The sequence below is a fragment of the Chiloscyllium plagiosum genome, chromosome 7, assembly GCF_004010195.1.
Source record: "Chiloscyllium plagiosum isolate BGI_BamShark_2017 chromosome 7, ASM401019v2, whole genome shotgun sequence".
Classification (NCBI taxonomy): domain Eukaryota; kingdom Metazoa; phylum Chordata; class Chondrichthyes; order Orectolobiformes; family Hemiscylliidae; genus Chiloscyllium; species Chiloscyllium plagiosum.
In genome coordinates this window covers 63,823,484-63,832,511 of record NC_057716.1, presented here as the reverse complement: position 1 = coordinate 63,832,511, position 9,028 = coordinate 63,823,484, and positions in this window count along the sequence as shown.

Genomic DNA, 9,028 nt, shown 5'->3' with positions numbered 1-9,028 from the left:
CAGAGACAGGGATGCTATCTGTTGCACTGTCAAATAATTAATTTTTGCTGAATACATTTGCAGAAGCTATGTTAGTATTGCTATGGTTTAATCCATGAAAAACATGGGGAAAATGAGTAAGCCGCATTTGACACGATGAATATTACACTGTCAGAAGGAAAAAGACACAAAACAAGATGCAATTACCCTGCAACTGATCTCAGGATGTATTCTCACTTTGTGGTTTAACAATGGCCACAAACTGTTCATTTGTGTTCAGTAAAATTAATGCCTCATAGTTAACTCGAACATATTTATCAAAGAAAACTGGACTTAATTTTGTTGTGTGACAGGCATGCAAAATTTTATTTATAAGTTCAGCCAGGATATGAGTGGCAATAATTTGTAGTACTCCACCATCCCCATATAAATGTTGCACGTTCATTCAATCAGTTAAGGACAATGTAATTGTAAGGACTATATTCAGACAGCAGGGGGAAGTGCTGAAATAGGAAAAATTGACAAAGCAAGATAATATGCAGTAAAATGTTGGTAAACTTAAATGGGGAATAATAACTACTTGGAAATGCTTTCAAGGCAGTAATCTATTTGGAAGGTTCAGGGACTGATTCCTGTATGTCTGTAATTGTTGCCAGTAATGCTACTAATAAGGCAAATAATTAAGTCACTGATGCAATCCATGTGCAGAATGACACTTTTCTGGACTGTAATTTAATTCCTGTTACTATTCAGCTTCAGGCAAATAGCAAAGAGGAGATTAATTATCAGCTCAATCATCTTTGAACCCCATCACAATGATATAACTTCTCCTTTGAGTTAATTCTTTTTCCTGGTCATTATCATAAGTTGAACTGACCTTTTTTGCAGTTTTGGTGATGTAACTATTTTATATTGTGAGGAACATGGAGAAAATCAGGAACAATATTTGACATTATAGATGCTGCACTGTCAGGAAGGGGTCAAAAAAGACAAAATAAGATGTAATGGGTATAAAAACAGAAAATCCGAGAGAACTCAGCAGGTCTGGCAGTGTCTGGAGAGAGATGCTAAACATTTTAGTCTAACGATTTAAAATTTCTATTCAAATTCTCCCCACCTGGAAATGCTACAAAACTAAAACACTTAAGCTATGGTGACTGAACTAAGACTCTATTTCTCCACAGGTGCTGCCAACCCCACTGAGTTTCCCCAGCAATTTCTGTTTTTATTTAAGATGAAATATCTTAGGATATTTTCTAATGTTAAAGCTATTATGTAGGGGGCAGGGCAAATATAAATGGCACAACACTCAAAGAAATAATAATAAGAAAATATTGATAGTTCATGACTTTGTAAACAGTAGCATTTTTCGCACTTTTTGAGAAGATTTGTAGCTCAGGTTGACAAATCTGTAAGTTTGCTTGCTGAGTGTTCTTTGATAACTGGCAAATTTCAATTGCTTCATGCAGTAGCTCATGCACACCCTAATGGGACATTGGTAGTATTGTGATGAAAGACATGTAATATATATGTTTTGTTTTGAGATTTGGATTTAAAATAGAAGCGGATTTGGATCACTTATCTAAAGCAATTGTCTTAAACAAGTCAGAAAATTATTTGAAACAGTGATTTATAGGAACTTCAGTAAGGCATTCGACAAGGTTCCCCATGGGAGACTGATTAGCAAGGTTAGATCTCATGGAATACAGGGAGAACTAGCCATTTGGATACAGAACTGGCTCAAAGGTAGAAGACAGAGGGTGGTGGTGGTGGAGGGTTGTTTTTCAGACTGGAGGCCTGTGACCAGTGGAGTGCCACAAGGATTGGTGCTGGGCCCTCTACTTCTTGTCATTTACTTAAATGATTTGGATGCGAGCATAAGAGGTACAGTTAGTAAGTTTGCAGATGACACCAAAATTGGAGGTGTAGTGGACAGTGAGGAGGGTTACCTCAGATTACAACAGGATCTGGACCAGATGGGCCAATGGGCTGAGAAGTGGCAGATGGAGTTTAATTCAGATAAATGCGAGGTGCTGCATTTTGGAAAAGCAAATCTTAGCAGGACTTATACACTTAATGGTAAGGTCCTAGGGAGTGTTGCTGAACAAAGAGACTTTGGAGTGCAGGTTCATAGCTCCTTGAAAGTGGAGTCGCAGGTAGATAGGATAGTGAAGAAGGTGTTTGGTATGCTTTCCTTTATTGGTCAGAGTATTGAGTACAGGAGTTGGGAGGTGATGTTGCGACTGTACAGGTTAGGCCACTGTTGGGATATTGTGTGCAGTTCTGGTCTCCTTCTTATCAGAAAGATGTTGTGAAACTTGAAAGGGTTCAGAAAAGATTTACAAGAATGTTGGAGGATCTGAGCTACAGAGAGAGGCGGAACAGGCTGGGGCTGTTTTCCCTGGAGCGTCGGAGACTGAGGGGTGACTTGATACCTGATAGAGGTTTACAAAATTATGAGGGGCATGGATAGGATAAATAGACAAAGTCTTTTCCCTGGGGTCGGGGAGTCCAGAACTAGAGGGCATAGGTTTATGGTGAGAGGGGAAAGATAATAAAAGAGACCTAAGGGGCAACTTTTTTTACACAGAGGGTGGTACGTGTATGGAATGAGCTGCCAGAGGATATGGTGGAGGCTGGTACAATTGCAACATTTAAGAGGCATTTGGATGGGCATACGAATGGGAAGGGTTTGGAGGGATACGGGCCGGGTGCTGGCAGATGGGTTTAGATTGGGTTGGGATATTTGGCATGGATGGGTTGGACCAAAGGGTCTGTTTCTATGTTGTACATCTCTATGACTCTATCTATCTGCAGGTCACTGCAGTAACAATTTGAAAAATGCATATGATTACCGAAAGAGAAACCTATGTACAGTGAATGGATGGAATGATTATTTTGCTTAGTTTACAACAGACTAGGAAGCTATTTCATTTTTACTTCAAAATAGAAGATTCACAGTTTCAGTTCAGAAGAAGAAAGCATTCAGTCCAGAAAGGAGAAATGTTTGTGTTAGCAGCAGAATCAAGTTTTAGTTCAGAGTCATTTTTGCAAAGATCTATCAGTTTTTGTGTAATTTTCAAGCAAGGAGATTTTGAATAGAATTCCTTGTGTTGTTAAAACTGAAAAAGTTAAAGTCATTCATCAGAATTGCAAAATATTCATGCCAGCAGATTTGGAAAAGACTCATACAACTTTCTCTGTGGTCCATGGAAAAGAAACTGGGAACTGTCAGCTCAGTAAAAACTTAAAGGTTGGAATGACATTTCTTTGAATTGAATATTTGTAGAAGAATAGGTTTGATGAAACATTGAAACTTTGTTGTACTATTTGTGTTTGAATCTTTCTTATAGCTTTTCCTTTCTTTTGTATAATAAAATTATGTTCTTTTGGTAGGGATACCTGCAGCCTCATGTCAGTGATTATGTTTCAGTGATTAACCACAACTCTTCTTTCAGTACATCGACAATTGTTTTGGTGCTGCTCCATGCTCCCATCAGGACCTTAAAAAATGTGTTCATTTTGCCTCCAATTTCCATGCCTCTATAACTTTCACATCATCCATTTCTGACAATTCCCTTCCTTTCCTTGACATCTCAGTCTCCATTTCAGGGAATAAACTGTCCAGTGCCATCCACCACAAAGCCACTGACTCCCAGTTTGTTCGCCTACATTGTACCTGTTCGGATGATGCCACCTTCCAAAACAGTGCTGCTGACATGGTTTCCTTCTTCCATAACCCTCCCACCGTGGTTGACAGGGTGCTCAACCGCATCCAATCTATCACCCATGCTTCCACTCTTGCGTTTTCCTGTCACTCACGACAGTATGATTGGGTCTCTCCTGTTCTCACTTTTCACACACCAGCCTCTGCATTTAAAGGTCATTCTCCACCATTTCGGACAACTCCAGCAGAAAGCCACCACAAAAATATTTTCTCCGCACTCCACCTGTCTGCTTTTCGCAGGGACACAATTGTTCATTCCTCAACCACCAACACCACCCCCTTTCCCAAGGCATGTTACCATGTAGCCCCAGAAGGTGTTACACCTGCCCCTTCACGCCTCCCTGCTCACTGTCCAAGGGCCTAAACAGTCTTTCCAGGTGAAGCAGCATTTCAACGGTACCTCCTCCAGTATTGTGCATTGTATTCGCTGCACCCAATGTGAATTATTCTACATTGGAGAAACCAAACGCAGACTGGGTGACCACGTTGCAGAATACCTCCGGTCCATGCACACCCAGTCATTTTAACACAGCGCACTGCTTGCATGCCCATTTGTCTGTCCTCGGTGTGCTGCAATGCTCCAGTGAATCACAGTGCAAACTGGAGGAGCAACATCTCATTTGTAAATTAGGCAGTTTTTAAACCTTTTGGGTCCAATAATGAGTTCAACATCCTCAAATTGTGAGCTCACCCCTTTCCTTTCTTTTAGCTTTGCTTGTTGCATTCTCTGTCACTCTCTCTCTCTCCTCCCTCAACACCAGCAGGACTGTCTATTTTTGCCAAGCTGGCAGAAGACACACCATTGTTCTGCCATTCCCACATTTTGATCACTTAATCTGAATTACCAACGTATTTTCTCCCAAGCCTCCAACACTACCCCCCCCGGTCCCACCCCCCACTATTGCATAAATGCTGCCCCCTCAAAACTTCACTTCAGCTCTAATGAAGAGTGTGCTAAACTCAAAATAATAGCTTGCTTTCTCTCCATGGATGCTGCCAGACCCGTTGTGATCTTCAGCACTTTTTGTTTTCATATGACCTATCAAGCCAAGTTTCCTTCTAGGATCTGCCTTGTCTGGTACTATCAGTAACTGGGATCAAACAGGAGAAGTAAAATAATTCCAATTGTTTGATCTAAAACATTGCAGTGATACCAAATTTAGGCATAATTCACCCCTAGACATTAATTAGGTGATATTCCAAAGAAGTTAAGGCTAAATGATTTCAAATTAATCTGGTAATCCTGATACAATATCTTGTTAGGACATATATCTTTGTTTGAGGACATATACATACATAAGAAGAAACTCAGAACTTAGTCAAAAATAAAAGGCATACATAGGATTGAGGAAATGGAAGACAGTCAGAGCCCATGAAGAATACAAAGACAGCAAGAAAGAACTCAAATAAGGTATTAGGAGGGCTAAGAGGGGCCATAAAATGTCTTTAGAAAACAGGATTAAGGAATATCCCAAGTCATTTATACATATATAAGGAGCAAGGAAGTAGCTAGGGAAAGGGTAAGTCCACTCAAGGACAATGGAAGAAATGTATGTATGAAGCCAGAGGAAGTTGGTGGGTTCCTTAACGAATACTTTGCATTGGAAAAGGACATAGTGGATGGTGAATTTAGAGAGGAGTACAATGATATTCTGGGGCATGTCAATACAAAAGGTATGGGTATTTTGAAAAGCATTAAGAATACAAGGAATTGATGGGATTGATCACAGAATTCTGCAGTGGCAGATGGTGAAATTGCTGGGGCCTTGTACAAAGTTTGTTTCCTTTTTGTAACCTCTTTAGTCACAAGAGGAGGTCCCAGAGGAGTAGAAAATAGGCAACATTGTTTCTTTGTTTAAGAAGGGATTGAAATAAATCCAGAGAGGCTGGTATCCCATCACCAAGTCTCCACGCGTAATTAAAGGGTAAGTCCTTGACTCTAGTATAGCCTCGTCAAAGTCAACTCCCAGAGTGTCTTCACACATCTGTTTTTATCTGTCAGCCAGGACTCCCCTGATTGGACCAGATTAACAGTCACAATCAGGGAACTCACATTCTATGAGGTCCACTTGGCTGATCTCGTTACAATCACAACAGGGATAATCCAGGAAATTATGTATCATGATCATGATCCACTGGACATTCATACCTCAACTCCAAGAACAACTGCAAGCAAGATATGAAGATGGCAGACAATGACACTAACAAATAAGAGATAGTTACTGATAATTGTGACCTCTGGAGGCTGACTGGAAGGGTTTGGTCAAGAGAGGTACCCGAGTAAATATAGGCTAACTGTGATGTAAGGTGCATATATATATAAAAGTATAAAGTTTGAATTTTTAATATTTAACTCCTGACGTGTGTTTTCTGTGTGTCTGAAGGAGTTTAATTAAAAAGTTATATTTCTATAGCCCATGGTGTTTTTTTTTTAAACACAGTATGAGAGAATGAATTCCTGGAGAAAATGGGCTTTTTTTCACATTGGAAGAGTTTTACAAGTGAACAAAGTCAAAAGTTGTGCATTAGGCTCCAGATTAGAGGGTCAGGGATTGAGTTTTTTGAGGGGAAACCCCTACAGCTTGCAAGAAATATGTTTTATTTAGTTATAGTTGGGTAATTCTTCAAGAATTCTGCAGTTACAACTGTGAAAGGGAAAGAATAGTTGAGCAGTGTTAAAATACGATACCTCAATGTAAGAAGTTTAGTAAACATTCCAGACCAGAAGGGTTTGGTTAAAACCTTGAAGAGGTCATTTGAAGCTGACAACTCATTTGCTTAGTTGTATAAATGTTCCAGTTCGAGGCAATCAAATTCTCAAGACTGGGAGTTGAAGCTATTGTTAAAGTAAGGCTGACAAAGAAGAGAATTCTCTATGTTGTTAGCACTATAACCTAGTGTCTCTGGGATTAATGTGATATTTTTACCATTTGTTTTGAAATTTTAAACACAGATTTTGTAAATACTTTAGTTTATTCTATTTTATGTTCATTTTTCGATGAATAAACTTCTGGTTTATTGTTAAATCCAAATCTGCAATATTGCATGCTTATATTTCAGTGAAAGAGCATCTTGTTAAAAGTAAAAAAGCAAATCTATCAAGCCAGATTTTAGACTAGGATCTGACTTGTCCAGTAATAGCATAAACTGGAATTACAACACAATGAACTGTACACTTTTCAAGGCTGCTGTCTTCTTCTGGAGCAAGTATGACAGAGACTGACATGCCTGAGAAGGAACCTGAGAAACACCACGTGAGACTGAATAGAGTTGACCACCAAGCAATGCCCGAAACGTCGATTCTCCTGTTCCCTGGATGCTGCCTGACCTGCTGCGCTTTTCCAGCAACACATTTGCAGCTCTGGTCTCCAGCATCTGCAGACCTCACTTTCTCCACCAAGCAAAAACCATAACCTTACAAGACAGAAGGCTGCAACCACCCTAATATTCCCTCTGTTTTATCATTTGTATTATTTTGGTGGGTATAACTAGGCAGATGCTTCAATAAAGCAGGATGCCATAACAAAACAATTTAAGCCGATGCCAGAATGAATATTTTGGAGCCTCAAAGTTAACAGATTCTCCTTCCTCAAAGTTAACAGTGTTGTGAGGAGCTTGTAGGTTCATTATTTTTGGATGTTCAGATTCAGAAGAAGAGCATGATGTATCTTACAACATATCAGCACAAGACTGCAGTTATTCAAATTACTGTGAATGATTAATTCTGTTAGCAACTTGATTCTGACACATCTGCTGAAATTTCTCCACCTGTCTCCCAATATGCCAGCCAAGGATTTCAGGAATGTTGCCTTCACATGTATTGAAGGGTCTGACGGTTAGCTAAGCACTTCTTTCCCACTGATCATTGAGGCCATTAATTGAGTTGCACTCACATACTTCCAGATCTTCCAGGTTTATATGTCTTCAAAATCAGGCCATTAAATAACCTACGTATCTTGTTTTGCTGGATTAAGCATGATTTACTATTGCACTTGATCTCAAGAAGTGGAATAAGACACAATGGAATAGTGAAAGAGGCTGAAAAGGTATTGGTGAGGACAGATACATATTAAAAAATCTATTATTTGAAATTATTATGCATTTGATTGTGTGACACAGATTGTGTGAAAATGTATAATGCTTCCAGCATTATTTTAGAATCTGCGTGATGATTTGTGTCCTCACTTAGCCAACACAAAGTAGCCATTAAAATATTTATTGCCCTGGTATGCACACATTCCGAAAATTGTCCTTCCAGACTCCAACTATGTCACTAATAGTGCAGCTTCCATGGACTCTTTTGGAGTTCCCATATCCCAAATGTTCAGGGAAATTAATTTCTCTGCAATCATACAAGTGCTTAACAACTACCTGAGATGTGTTGTTGGCTATGTCCTTTGAGATCTGAGCACTTCACTCTATGTATTGTGACCCTTTCTCAGTGTTGACTCATCTGGTCTCTGCCTCCAAAGCTCCCTAACTCACAGTGGCTGATAATATTGATAAATCAGGATCCCTGTCAATATTATTTTGAATAACACCCATGTATTTATAAATCCTCCATCTGACTGTGAACATAATAGGAAGATCAGTTTCCATATTATACATAGGGAGTTCTTGCGGCACAGTGGTAACATCCCTACCTCTGGGCCAGCATCTCCTGGTTTGAGTCTTATGCCATGAAGTTGCATCCATGATGTGGCCAAAGTGATTGATTGCCAGCCTGTAGATCTTTCCAATACGCCTGACAGCAGGTGATATGATCAGGAGAATTTCTCGGGCAGCCATCCTGCAATAGACAGTGGCAAACCAATCCAGTAGAGGTACATGGTCCAATCTTGAGAACCAAGTACTTGAAACAAGACAGACAGATGACATTACATATAAAATAATCATAAAGTAAAATCTTTCTGGTATATTCAAGACATTTCACAGGAAAACTGTTTCAAATAGGAACTGTTGACTGAAATATATTAGTATCATACACTCTTAGTATAGCATCAAAACAAATAAACAGCATTAAAAATATGAGTAATTATGGTTTGTGTGACCAAAGAAGGCTATAATAGGGAAAGGCAAGATCATCTAACAAATGAGAAAAGCTTTGCATATTCAAGAATTTACAACTGAGTAGATTGCTTACTCTAATAAACCAAAAACTATTTTCCATAATTTGATATGAAGAATATGTGGCAAAATTTGGAATTTATATGTAAACAGTAGACAACTGTGCAATACTGAGACAAATAAAAATCACACAGAGTCAGAGTTAATACGTACAATAAAAAAAATTATTTATTCTCTTAGCTTGTTTCTGTAATG